We start from the raw sequence: 12,520 nt of genomic DNA on the forward strand, positions 1-12,520 counted from the left end.
TGGAAATATATACACCGCCATCTCTATAAACATGGGAATATCTACACTTCAGTCTTCATAAACAAGGAAATATCTACATCGCTATCTATATAAACATGGAAATATCTACACTGCCATCTGTAAACATGGAAATATCTACACTGATATTTCTAGAAAGATGGAAATATCTACAGCGCGATCTATATAAACATGGTAATATCTACAAGGCCGTCTGTATAAACATGGAAATAACTACTCTGCCATCTGTTGAAACATGGAAATATCTACACCGTGATCTGTATAAACATGGAAATATCTACACCGCTATTTGTATAAACCTGGGAATATCTACAACGCTATCTGTATAAACATGGAAATATCTAAACCATGATCTTTATAAACGTGGAAATATCTGCATCGCTATCTGTATAAACATGGAAATATCTACACTGCTATCTGTATAAACATGGAAATATCTACACCGCTATCTGTATAAACATGGAAATATCTACACAGCTATCTGTATAAACATAGAAATACCTACACCGCTGTCTCTATAAACATGGAAATATGTACACCGCTATGTGTATAAACATGGAAATATCTCCACCGCTGTCTGTATAAACATGGAAATATCTCCACCGTTATTTGTATAAACATGGAAATATCTACAGCGACATCTCTGTAAACATTGAAATATCTACACTGCCATCTGTAAAAACATGGAAATATCGACACAGTCATCTGAATAAACATGGAAATATCTACACCACCATCAGTATAAACATGGAAATATTTACAATGCCGTCTGTATACACATGGAAACATCTACACAGACATCTTTATAAACATGGAAATGCGCACACCGCTATCTCTATAAACATTGAAATATCTACAACGCTTTCTCTATAAACATGGAAATACCTACACCGCTATCTGTATAAACATGGAAATATCTACACCACTATCTCTATAAACATGGAAATATCTACACCGCCATCTGTAAACATGGAAATATCTACACCGCTATCTGTATAAACATGGAAATATCTACACCGCCATCTGTATAAACATGGAAATATCTTCACCACTATTTCTATAAACATGGAAATATCTACACCAGCATCTGCATAAACTTGGAAATGTCTACGCCACTAACTCTATAAACATGGAAATATCTACACCACCATCTGTGAAAATATGGAAATATCTACACAGTCATCTCTATAAACATGAAAATATCTACATTTCCATCTCCATGAACATGGAACTATCTTCACCGCCATCTGTATAAACATAGAAATATCTACACGGCCATCTGTATAAACATGGAAATATCTACACCGCAATCTGTACAAAAATGGAGATATCTACACGGTAAGCTGTAAAAACATGGAAATATCTACACCGATATCTCTATAAATATGGAAATATCTATACCGCTATTTGTATAAACATGGAAGTATCTCCACTGCTACCTGTATAAACATGGAAATATCTACACCGCTATCTGTATAAACATGAAAATATCTCCACCGGTATCTGTATAATCATGGAAATATCTACACCCATATGTGTAGAAACATGGAAATATCAACACCGCCATCTGTAAAAACATGGAAATATCTACACAGTCATCTGTACAAAGATGGAAATATGTACACCACCATTTGTATAAACATGGAATTAACTACGCTGCCATCTGTATACACATGGAAGTATCTACAGAACCATCTGTATAAACATGGAATTATCTACACCGCTATCTCTATAAACATGGAAATACCTACACCGCTATCTCTATAAACATGGAAATATGTACACCATTATCTCTATAAACATGGAAATATCCACACTGCTATCTGTATAAACATGGAAATATCTACACCATTATGTGTATAAACATGGAAATATCTACACCGCCATGTGTAAAAACATGGAAATATCTACACAGTCATCTGTATAAACATGGAAATATCTACAATGCTATCTGTGTAAATATGGAATTATCTTCACATATATCAGTGTAAACATGGAAATATCTACACGGCCATCTGTGTAAACATGGAAATATCTACACCGCTATCAGTGTAAAGATGGAAATATATACACCGCTCTCTGTGTAAACATGGAATTATCTACAGCGCTATCTGTATAAACATGGAAATGTCTACACCGTCATCTGTTAAAACATGGAAATATCTACAAAGTCATCTGTATAAACATGGAAATATCTACACCACCATCTGTATAAACATGGAAACATCTACACCGCCATCTGTGTGAATAACGAAATATCTACAATGCCATCTGTATAAAGATATAAATATCTGCACCGCGAGCTGTATAAACATGGAAATATCTATATCGCTATCTATAAAAACGTGGAAATAACATCACCGCTATCGGTATAAACATGGAAATATCTACAACGCCATCTATATAAACATGGAAATATCTACTCCGCTATGTCTATAAACATGGAAATACCTACACCGCTATCTCTATAAACATGGAAATATCTACACCGCTATCTGTATAAACATGGAAATATCTACACCGCTATCTGTATAAACATGGAAATATGTACACCGCGATCTGTATAAACATGGAAATATCTTCACCACGATCTGTATAAACATGGAAATATCTACACCGCTGTCTGTACAAACATGGTAATATCTACACCACCATCTATAAAAACATGGAAATATATACACCGCCATCTGTATAAACATGGAAATATCTACAATGCCATTAGTAGAAAGATGGAAATATCTACACCGCAATCTGTGTAAACATGGAAATATCTACACCGATATCTGTAAAAACATGGAAATATCTACACCGATATCTGTACAAACAAGGAAATATCTACACCGCGATCTGTATAATCATGGAAATATCTACACCGTGATTTGTATAAACATGGAAATATCTACACCGCTATCTGTATAAACATGGAATTATCTACACAGCTATCTATATAAACATGGAAATATCTACACCGCCATCTGTATAAACATGGAAATACCAACAAAGTCATCTGTATAAACATGGAAATATCTACAAAGCCATCTGTATAAACATGGAAATATCTACACAGCCATCCGTATATACATGGAAATATCTACACCGCTGTCTGTATAAAAATGGAAATAACTACACCGCTATTTGTATAAACAAGGAAATATCTACACCGTGATCTGTATGAAAATGGAAATATTTACACCGCTATCTGTATAAACATGGAAATTTCTACACCGTTTTCTGTATAAATATGGAAATATCTACACCGCTATCTCCAAAAACATGGAAATATCTACACCGCCATCTGTATAAACATAGAAATACATATACAGTCATCTGTGTAAACATGGAAATATCTACACCACCATCTGTATAAACATGGAAATAACTACAATGACATCTGTATACACATGGAAACACCTACACGGCAATCTGTGTATAGATGGGAACATCAACACCGCCATCTGTTCAAACTTGGAAATATCTACACTGCTATCTCTACAAACATGGAAATATCTACACTGCGGTCTGTATAAACATGGAAATATCTACACCGGTATCTCTATAAACAGAAATGTCTACACCACCATCTGTATAAACATGGAAATATATACACCGCTATCTTTATAAACATGGAAATATCTGCACCGCTACCACTATAGACATGGAAATATCTACAAAGCCATCTGTATAAACATGGAAATATCTACACAGTCATGTGTAGGAACATGGAAATAGCTACACTGCCATCTGTATAAACATAGAAATATCTACACAGCCCTCTGTATAAATATGGAGATATCTGCATAGGCATCTGTATAAATATGGAAATACCTGCACCGCTATCTGTATAAACATGGAAATACCTACACCGCTGTCTCTATAAACATGGAAATATGTACACCGCTATGTGTATAAACATGGAAATATCTCCACTGCTGTCTGTATAAACATGGAAATATCTCCACTGTTATCTGTATAAACATGGAAATATCTACAGCGCCATCTCTATAAACATTGAAATATCTACACTGCCATCTGTAAAAACATGGAAATATCTACGCAGTCATCTGAATAAACATGGAAATATCTACAACACCATCTGCATAAAAATGGAAATACCTACAATACCATCTGTATAAACATGGATATATCTACACAGACATCTGTATAAATATGGAAATATCTACACTGCCATCTGTATAAACATGGACATATCTACACTGCCATCTGTAGAAAGATGGAAATATTTACACCGCTATCTATATAAACATGGAAATAACTACACCACTATGTGTATAAACATGGAAATACCTACACCGCCATCTACATATCCATGGAAATATCTGCGCCGCCATCTTTATAAACATGGAAATATCTACACGGTCATGTGTGTATAGATGGAAATATCAACACCGCCATCTGTACAAACATGGAAATGTCTGCACCGCAATCTGTATAAAGATGGAAATATCTACAACGCGGTCTGTTTAAACATGGAAATATCTAAACCGCTATCTGTATAAACATGCAAATATCTACACTACTATCTCTATAAACATGGAAATATCTACACCGTGATCTGTATAAACATGGAAATATTTACACGGCTATCTGTGTAAACATGGAAATATCTACACCGTTATCTGTATAAACATGGAAATACCTACAATGCCATCTGTAGAAACATGGAAATATCTACACCACCATATGTATAAACATGGAAATATCTACAATGCCATCTGTATACACATGGAAATACCTAAACGGCAATCTGTGTATAGATGGAAACATCCACACCGCCATCTGTACAGACATGGAAATATCTACACCGCGGTCTGTATAAACATGGAAATATCTACACCGGTATCTGTATAAACATGGAAATATCTACACCACGATCTGTGTAAAACATGGAAATATTTACACCGCTCTCTGTATAAACATGGAAATACCAACACCGCTATCTTAATAAACTTGGAAATATCTACACCGATATATGTATAAACATGGAAATAACTTCACTGCTATCTCTATAAACATAGAAATACTTACAACGCCATCTCTATAAACATGGAAATACCAACACCGCTATCTCTATAAACATAGAAATATCTACACCGCCATCTCTATAAACATGGAAATATCTACACCGCCATCGGATTAACATGGAAATATCTACAACGCTATCTGTATAAACATGGAACTATCTAAACCACCATCTGTATAAACTTGGAAATATCTACACTGCCATCTCTAGAAAGATGGAAATATCTACACCGTGATCTGTATAAACTTGGAAATTCCTACACCGCTACCTTTGTTAACATGGAAATATCTACTCCGCTATCTGTATAAACGTGGAAATATGTACACCACGATCTGTATAAACATGGAAATATCTACACCACTATCTGTATAAACAAGGAAATATCTGAACCGCTATCTGTATAAACATGGAAATTTCTACACCACTATCTGTATAAACAAGGAAATATCTGAACCGCTATCTGTATAAACATGGAAATATCTACACCGCTATCTGTAAAAACATGGAAATATGTAAACCACTATCCTTGTAAACTTGGAAATGTCTACACCGCTATCTGTAGATACATGGAAATATCTAAACCGCTATCTGTGTAAAGATGGAAATATCTACACCGCCATCTCTATAAACATTTAAATATCTCCACCGCGATCTGTATAAACATGGAAATATCTACACCGCTATCTGTATAAACATGGAAATATCTACAGCGTTATCTGTATAAACTTGCAAATATCTACACCGCTATCTGTATAAATATGGAATTATCTACATCGCCATCTTTATAGACATGGAATTATCTACACTTCCACCTGTATAAATATGTAAATATCTACACCGCTAGCTGTATAAATAAGGAAGTATCTACACCGCTATCTGTATAAACATGAAAATACCAGCACCGCTACCTGTATAAACATGGAAATATCTACACAGCTATCTGTATAAACATGGAAATATCTACACCACTATCTCTATAAACATGGAAATACCTACACCGCTATCTCTATAAACATGGAAATATAAGCACCGCTATCTCTACAAACATGGAAATATATACTCTCCCATCTCTATAAACATGGAAATACCTACACAGCCGTCTACATAAACAAGGAAATATCTACACAGCCGTCTACATATACAAGGAAATATCTACACAGCCATCTATATGAACATGGAAATATCTACACTGCTGTCTCTATAAACATGGCAATATCTACACCACCATCTGTAAAAACATGGATATATCTACACAGTCGTCTGTATAAACATGGAAATATCTACACCACCATCTCTATAAACATGGAAATATCTACACTGCCATCTGTATACACATGGAAATATATACACAGCCATCTCTATAAACATGGAAATGAATACACCGCTATCTCTATAAACATGGAAATACTTACAGAGCTATCTCTATAAACATGGAAATATATACACTGTGATCTCTATAATCATGAAAATATCTACACTGCCATCTCCTTAATCATGGTAATATCTACACCGCCATTTGAATAAAAATGCAAATATCTACACCGCCATCTGTATAAACATGGAAATATTTAAACAGTCATCTGTATAAAGATGGAAATATTTACACTGCCATCTGAATAGTCATGGAAATATCTATACAGCCATCTGTAAAAACTTGGAAATATCTACACAGCCATCTGTATAAACATGGAAATATCTACACCACTATCTGTATAAACGTGGGAATATCTACACCGCTATCTGTATAAATATGGAAATATCTTCACCGCTATCTTTATACACATGGAAATATCAACAATTCTATCTGTGTAAACATGGAAATACCTACACTGCTATCTCTATATACATGGAAAAGTCTACACCACCATCTGTAAAAACATGGAAATATCTACACAGTCATCTGTATAAACACGGAAATATTTACACCACCATCTGTATAAACATGGAAATGTCTACACTGCCATCTGTATACACATGGAAATATCCTCACAGTCATCTGTAAAAACATGGAAATATATACACCGCTATCTCTAAAAACATGGAAATACCTACACCACTAACTCTATAAACATGGAAATATCTACACCGCTATCTCAATAAACATGGAGATATCTACACTGCCATCACTATAAACATGAAAATATCTACACCGCCATCCCAATAAACATGGAATTATCTACACCGCCATCTGTAAAAACATGGAAATATCTACAACGCCATCTGTATAAACATGGAAATATCTACAACGCCATCTGTAGAAACATGGAAATACCTATACCGCGAGCTGTAGAAACATGGAAATATCTACACCGCTATCTTTATAAATATGGAAATATCTACTCCGCTATCTCTATAAACATGGAAATATTTACACCACCATCTTTATAAACATGGAAATACCTACAGAGTCATCTGTATGAAGATGGAAATATCAACACCACTATCAGTATAAAAAAGGAAATATCTACACCACGATCTGTATAAACATGGAAATGTCTACACCGCTATCTATATAAACATGGAAATAACTACACTGCTATCTGTATAAACATGGAAATACCTAAACGGCTATCTCTATAAACACGGAAATATCTACATCCCCATCTTTATAAACATGGAAATACCTACAGAGTCATCTGTATGAAAAGGGAAATATCAACACCACTATCATTATAAAAATGGAAATATCTACACCACGATCTGTATAAACATGGAAATGTCTACACCGCTATCTGTATAAACATGGAAATATCTACACCGCTATCTGTATAAATATGTAAATATCTACTCCGCTATCTCTATAAACACGGAAATATCTACACCGCCATCTGTATAAACACGGAAATACCTACACAGTCATCTGTATAAACATGGAAATATCTACACAGCTATCTCTATAAACATGTAAATAGCTACACTGCTATCTGTATAAACATGGAACTAGCGACACCGCTATCTGTATAAACATGGAAATATCTACACCACCATCTGTAAAAATATGAAAATATCTACACAGTCAGCTGTATAAACATGGAAATATCATCACCTCCATCTGTATAAACATGGAAATAGCTACCCTGCCATCTGTAAACACATGGAAATATCTACAATGGTATCTCTATAAACATGGAAATAACTACACTGCAATCTGTATGAACATGGAAATATCTACAGCGCTATCTGTATAAACATGGAAATATCTACACCGCTATCTTCATAAACTTGGAAATATCAACACCGCCATCTGCATAAACATGGAAATACCTCCACCGCTATCTCTATAAACATGGAAATATCACCACCGCTATCTGCATAAACATGGAAATACCTGCACCGCTATCTGTATAAACATGGAAATATCTCCTCCGCAATCTGTATAAATATGGAAATATCTACACCACGATCAGTATAAACATGGAAATATCTACACCGCTATCTGTATAAACATGGAAATATCTACACCGCTATCTGTATAAACATGGAATTATGTACACCGTTATCTGTATAAACATATAAATATCTGCACCGCTATCTCTATAAACATGGAAATGTCTACACTGCTATCTGTATAAACATGGAAATATCTACATGGCTATCTCTATAAACATGGAAATATCTACACCGCCATCTGTATAAACATTGAAATAACGACAGAGTCATCTGTATAAACATGGAAAAATCTACAGCACTATCTGTAAAAACATGGAAATATCTACACTGCCATCTGTATAAACGTGGAAGTATCTACACAGCCATCTGTATAAACATGGAAATACCTACACAGCCATCTCTATAAACATGGAAATATCTATACAGCTATCTGTACAAACATGGAAGTAGCCACACCGCTATCTGTATAAACAAGGAAATATCTACACCGCCATCTATAAAAACATGGAAATATCTACACACTCATCTGTATAAACATGGAAATATCTGCACCTCCATGTGTACAAACATGGAAATATCTACACTGCCATCTGTATAAACATGGAAATATCTACAGAGCCATCTGTATAAACATAGAAATATCTACACCGGTAGCTCCATAAACATGGAAATACCTACACCGCAATCTGTATAAACATGGAAATATCTACACCGTTATCTGTATAAACATGGAAATATCTACACCGCTATCTGTAAAAATATGGAAATATCTACACCGCTATCTCTATAAACATGGAAATATCTACACCGCTGGGTGTATAAACATGGAAATATATACATGGCTATCTCTATATACATGGAAATATCCACAACACCATCTGTATATACATGGAAATACCTACACAGTCAATTGCATAAACATGGAAATATCTACACCACTATCTCTATTAACATGGAAATACTTACAACGCTATCTGTATAAACATGGAAATATCAAAACCGCTATCTGTATAAACATGGAAATATCTACATTGTTATCTGTATAAACATGGAAATATCTACACCGCCATCTGTATAAAGATGGAAATATCTACTCCTCGAGCTGTATAAACATGGAAATATCTACACCGCTATCTATATAAACATGGAAATAGCACCACCACTATCTGTATAAACATGGAAATATCTACACCGCTATCTGTATAAACATGGAAATATCTACACCACTATCTCTATAAACATGGAAATACCTACAACGCCATCTCTATAAACATGGAATCATCTACACCGCTATCTCTATAAACTTAGTAATATGTACACTGCCACGTCTATAAACATGAAAATATCTACACCGCCATCAGCATAAACATGGAAATAACTACACTGCCGTGTGTATAAATATGGAATCATCTACACCGCCATCTCTATAAACTTAGAAATTTCTACACTGACACCTTTTGAAAGATGGTAATTTCTTCACTGAGATCTGCATAAACATGGAAATATCTACACCTCTACCTGTGTAAACATGGAAATATCTACACAGGTATCTGTGTAAACATGTAAATATGTACACTGCTACCTGTGTAAAGATGGAAATATCTACACCGCAATTTGTGCAAATATGGAAATATCTACACCGCCATCTCTGTAAACATGGAAATGTCTACACCGCTACCTGTATAAACATGGAAATATCTACACCGCTATCTGTATAAACATGGAAATATCTACACCGCCATCAGTGTAAACATGGAAATATCTACACCGCCATCTATATAAACATGGAAATATCAACACCACTATCTGAATAAACATGGAAATATCTACACCGCTGGGTGTATAAACATGGAAATATCTACATGGCTATCTCTATATACATGGAAATATCTACAACGCCATCTGTATAAACATGGAAATACCTACACAGTCAATTGCATAAACATGGAAATATCTACACCACTATCTCTATTAACATGGAAATACTTACACCACTATCTGTATAAACATGGAAATATCAACACCGCTCTCTGTATAAACATGGAAATATCTACATTGTTATCTGTATAAACATGGAAATATCTACACCGCCATCTGTATAAAGATGGAAATATCTACACCGCGAGCTGTATAAACAAGGAAATATCTACACCGCTATCTATATAAACATGGAAATTGCAACACCACTATCTGTATAAACATGGAAATATATACACCGCTATCTGTATAAACATGGAAATATCTACACCACTATCTCTATAAACATGGAAATACCTACAACGCCATCTCTATAAACATGGAATCATCTACACCGCTATCTCTATAAACTTAGTAATATGTACACTGGCACGTCTATAAACATGGAAATATCTACACCGCCATCAGCATAAACATGGAAATACCTACACTGCCGTGTGTATCAATATGGAATCATCTACACCGCCATCTCTATAAACTTAGAAATATCTACACTGACACCTTTTGAAAGATGGAAATTTCTTCACCGAGATCTCCATAAACATGGAAATATCTACACCTCTACCTGTGTAAACATGGAAATATCTACACAGCTATCTGTATAAATATGGAAATATCTACACCGCTATATCTATGAACATGAAATATCTACACCGCCATCCCAATAAACATGGAACTATCTACACCGCCATCTGTTAAAACATGGAAATAACTACAACGCCATCTGTATAAACATGGAAATACCTATACCGCGAGCTGTAGAAACATGGAAATATCTACACCGCTATCTGTGTAAACATGGAAATACCAACACCGCAATCTGTACTATCATGGAAATATCTATACCGCTAACTGTGTACACATGGAAATATCTACACCGGTATCATGATAAACTTGGAAATATCCCCACCGCTATCTGTATAAACATGGAAATTTCTACAACACTATCTGTGTAAACATGGAAATATTTCCACCGCTATCTCTATAAACATGGAAATATCTACACCGCTGTCGTTATAAACGTGGAAATATCTATATCACTATCTGTATAAATATGGAAATATCTACAACATTATCTGGGTAAACATGGAAATATCTTCACAGGTATCTGTGCAAACACGTAAATATGTACACCGCTACCTGTGTAAAGATGGAAATATCTACACCGCAATCTGTGCAAATATGGAAATATCTACACCGCCATCTCTGTAAACATGGAAATGTCTACACCGCTACCTGTATAAACATGGAAATATCTACACCGCTATCTGTATAAACATGGAAATATCTACACCGCCATCAGTGTAAAGAGGGAAATATCTACACCGCCATCTATATAAACATGGAAATATCTACACCGCTATCTGTATAAACATGGAATTATGTACACCGTTATCTGTATAAACATATAAATATCTGCACCGCTATCTCTATAAACATGGAAATGTCTACACTGCTATCTGTATAAACATGGAAATATCTACATGGCTATCTCTATAAACATGGAAATATCTACACCGCCATCTGTATAAACATTGAAATAACGACAGAGTCATCTGTATAAACATGGAAAAATCTACAGCACTATCTGTAAAAACATGGAAATATCTACACTGCCATCTGTATAAACGTGGAAGTATCTACACAGCCATCTGTATAAACATGGAAATACCTACACAGCCATCTCTATAAACATGGAAATATCTATACAGCTATCTGTACAAACATGGAAGTAGCCACACCGCTATCTGTATAAACAAGGAAATATCTACACCGCCATCTATAAAAACATGGAAATATCTACACACTCATCTGTATAAACATGGAAATATCTGCACCTCCATGTGTACAAACATGGAAATATCTACACTGCCATCTGTATAAACATGGAAATATCTACAGAGCCATCTGTATAAACATAGAAATATCTACACCGGTAGCTCCATAAACATGGAAATACCTACACCGCAATCTGTATAAACATGGAAATATCTACACCGTTATCTGTATAAACATGGAAATATCTACACCGCTATCTGTAAAAATATGGAAATATCTACACCGCTATCTCTATAAACATGGAAATATCTACAC

General features: G+C 34.8%; 1 protein-coding gene across 3 annotated transcripts in view; it reads right to left on the bottom strand.

Annotated features, from left to right (window-relative positions):
• LOC129136776 (MAM and LDL-receptor class A domain-containing protein 1-like) overlaps nt 1-12,520 on the bottom strand; it is a 275,011-nt gene that overhangs the window by 206,848 nt on the left and 55,643 nt on the right. The window lies entirely within an intron of this gene.

Source organism: Pan troglodytes, chromosome 14 (genome assembly GCF_028858775.2).
Source record: "Pan troglodytes isolate AG18354 chromosome 14, NHGRI_mPanTro3-v2.0_pri, whole genome shotgun sequence".
NCBI lineage: Eukaryota > Metazoa > Chordata > Mammalia > Primates > Hominidae > Pan > Pan troglodytes.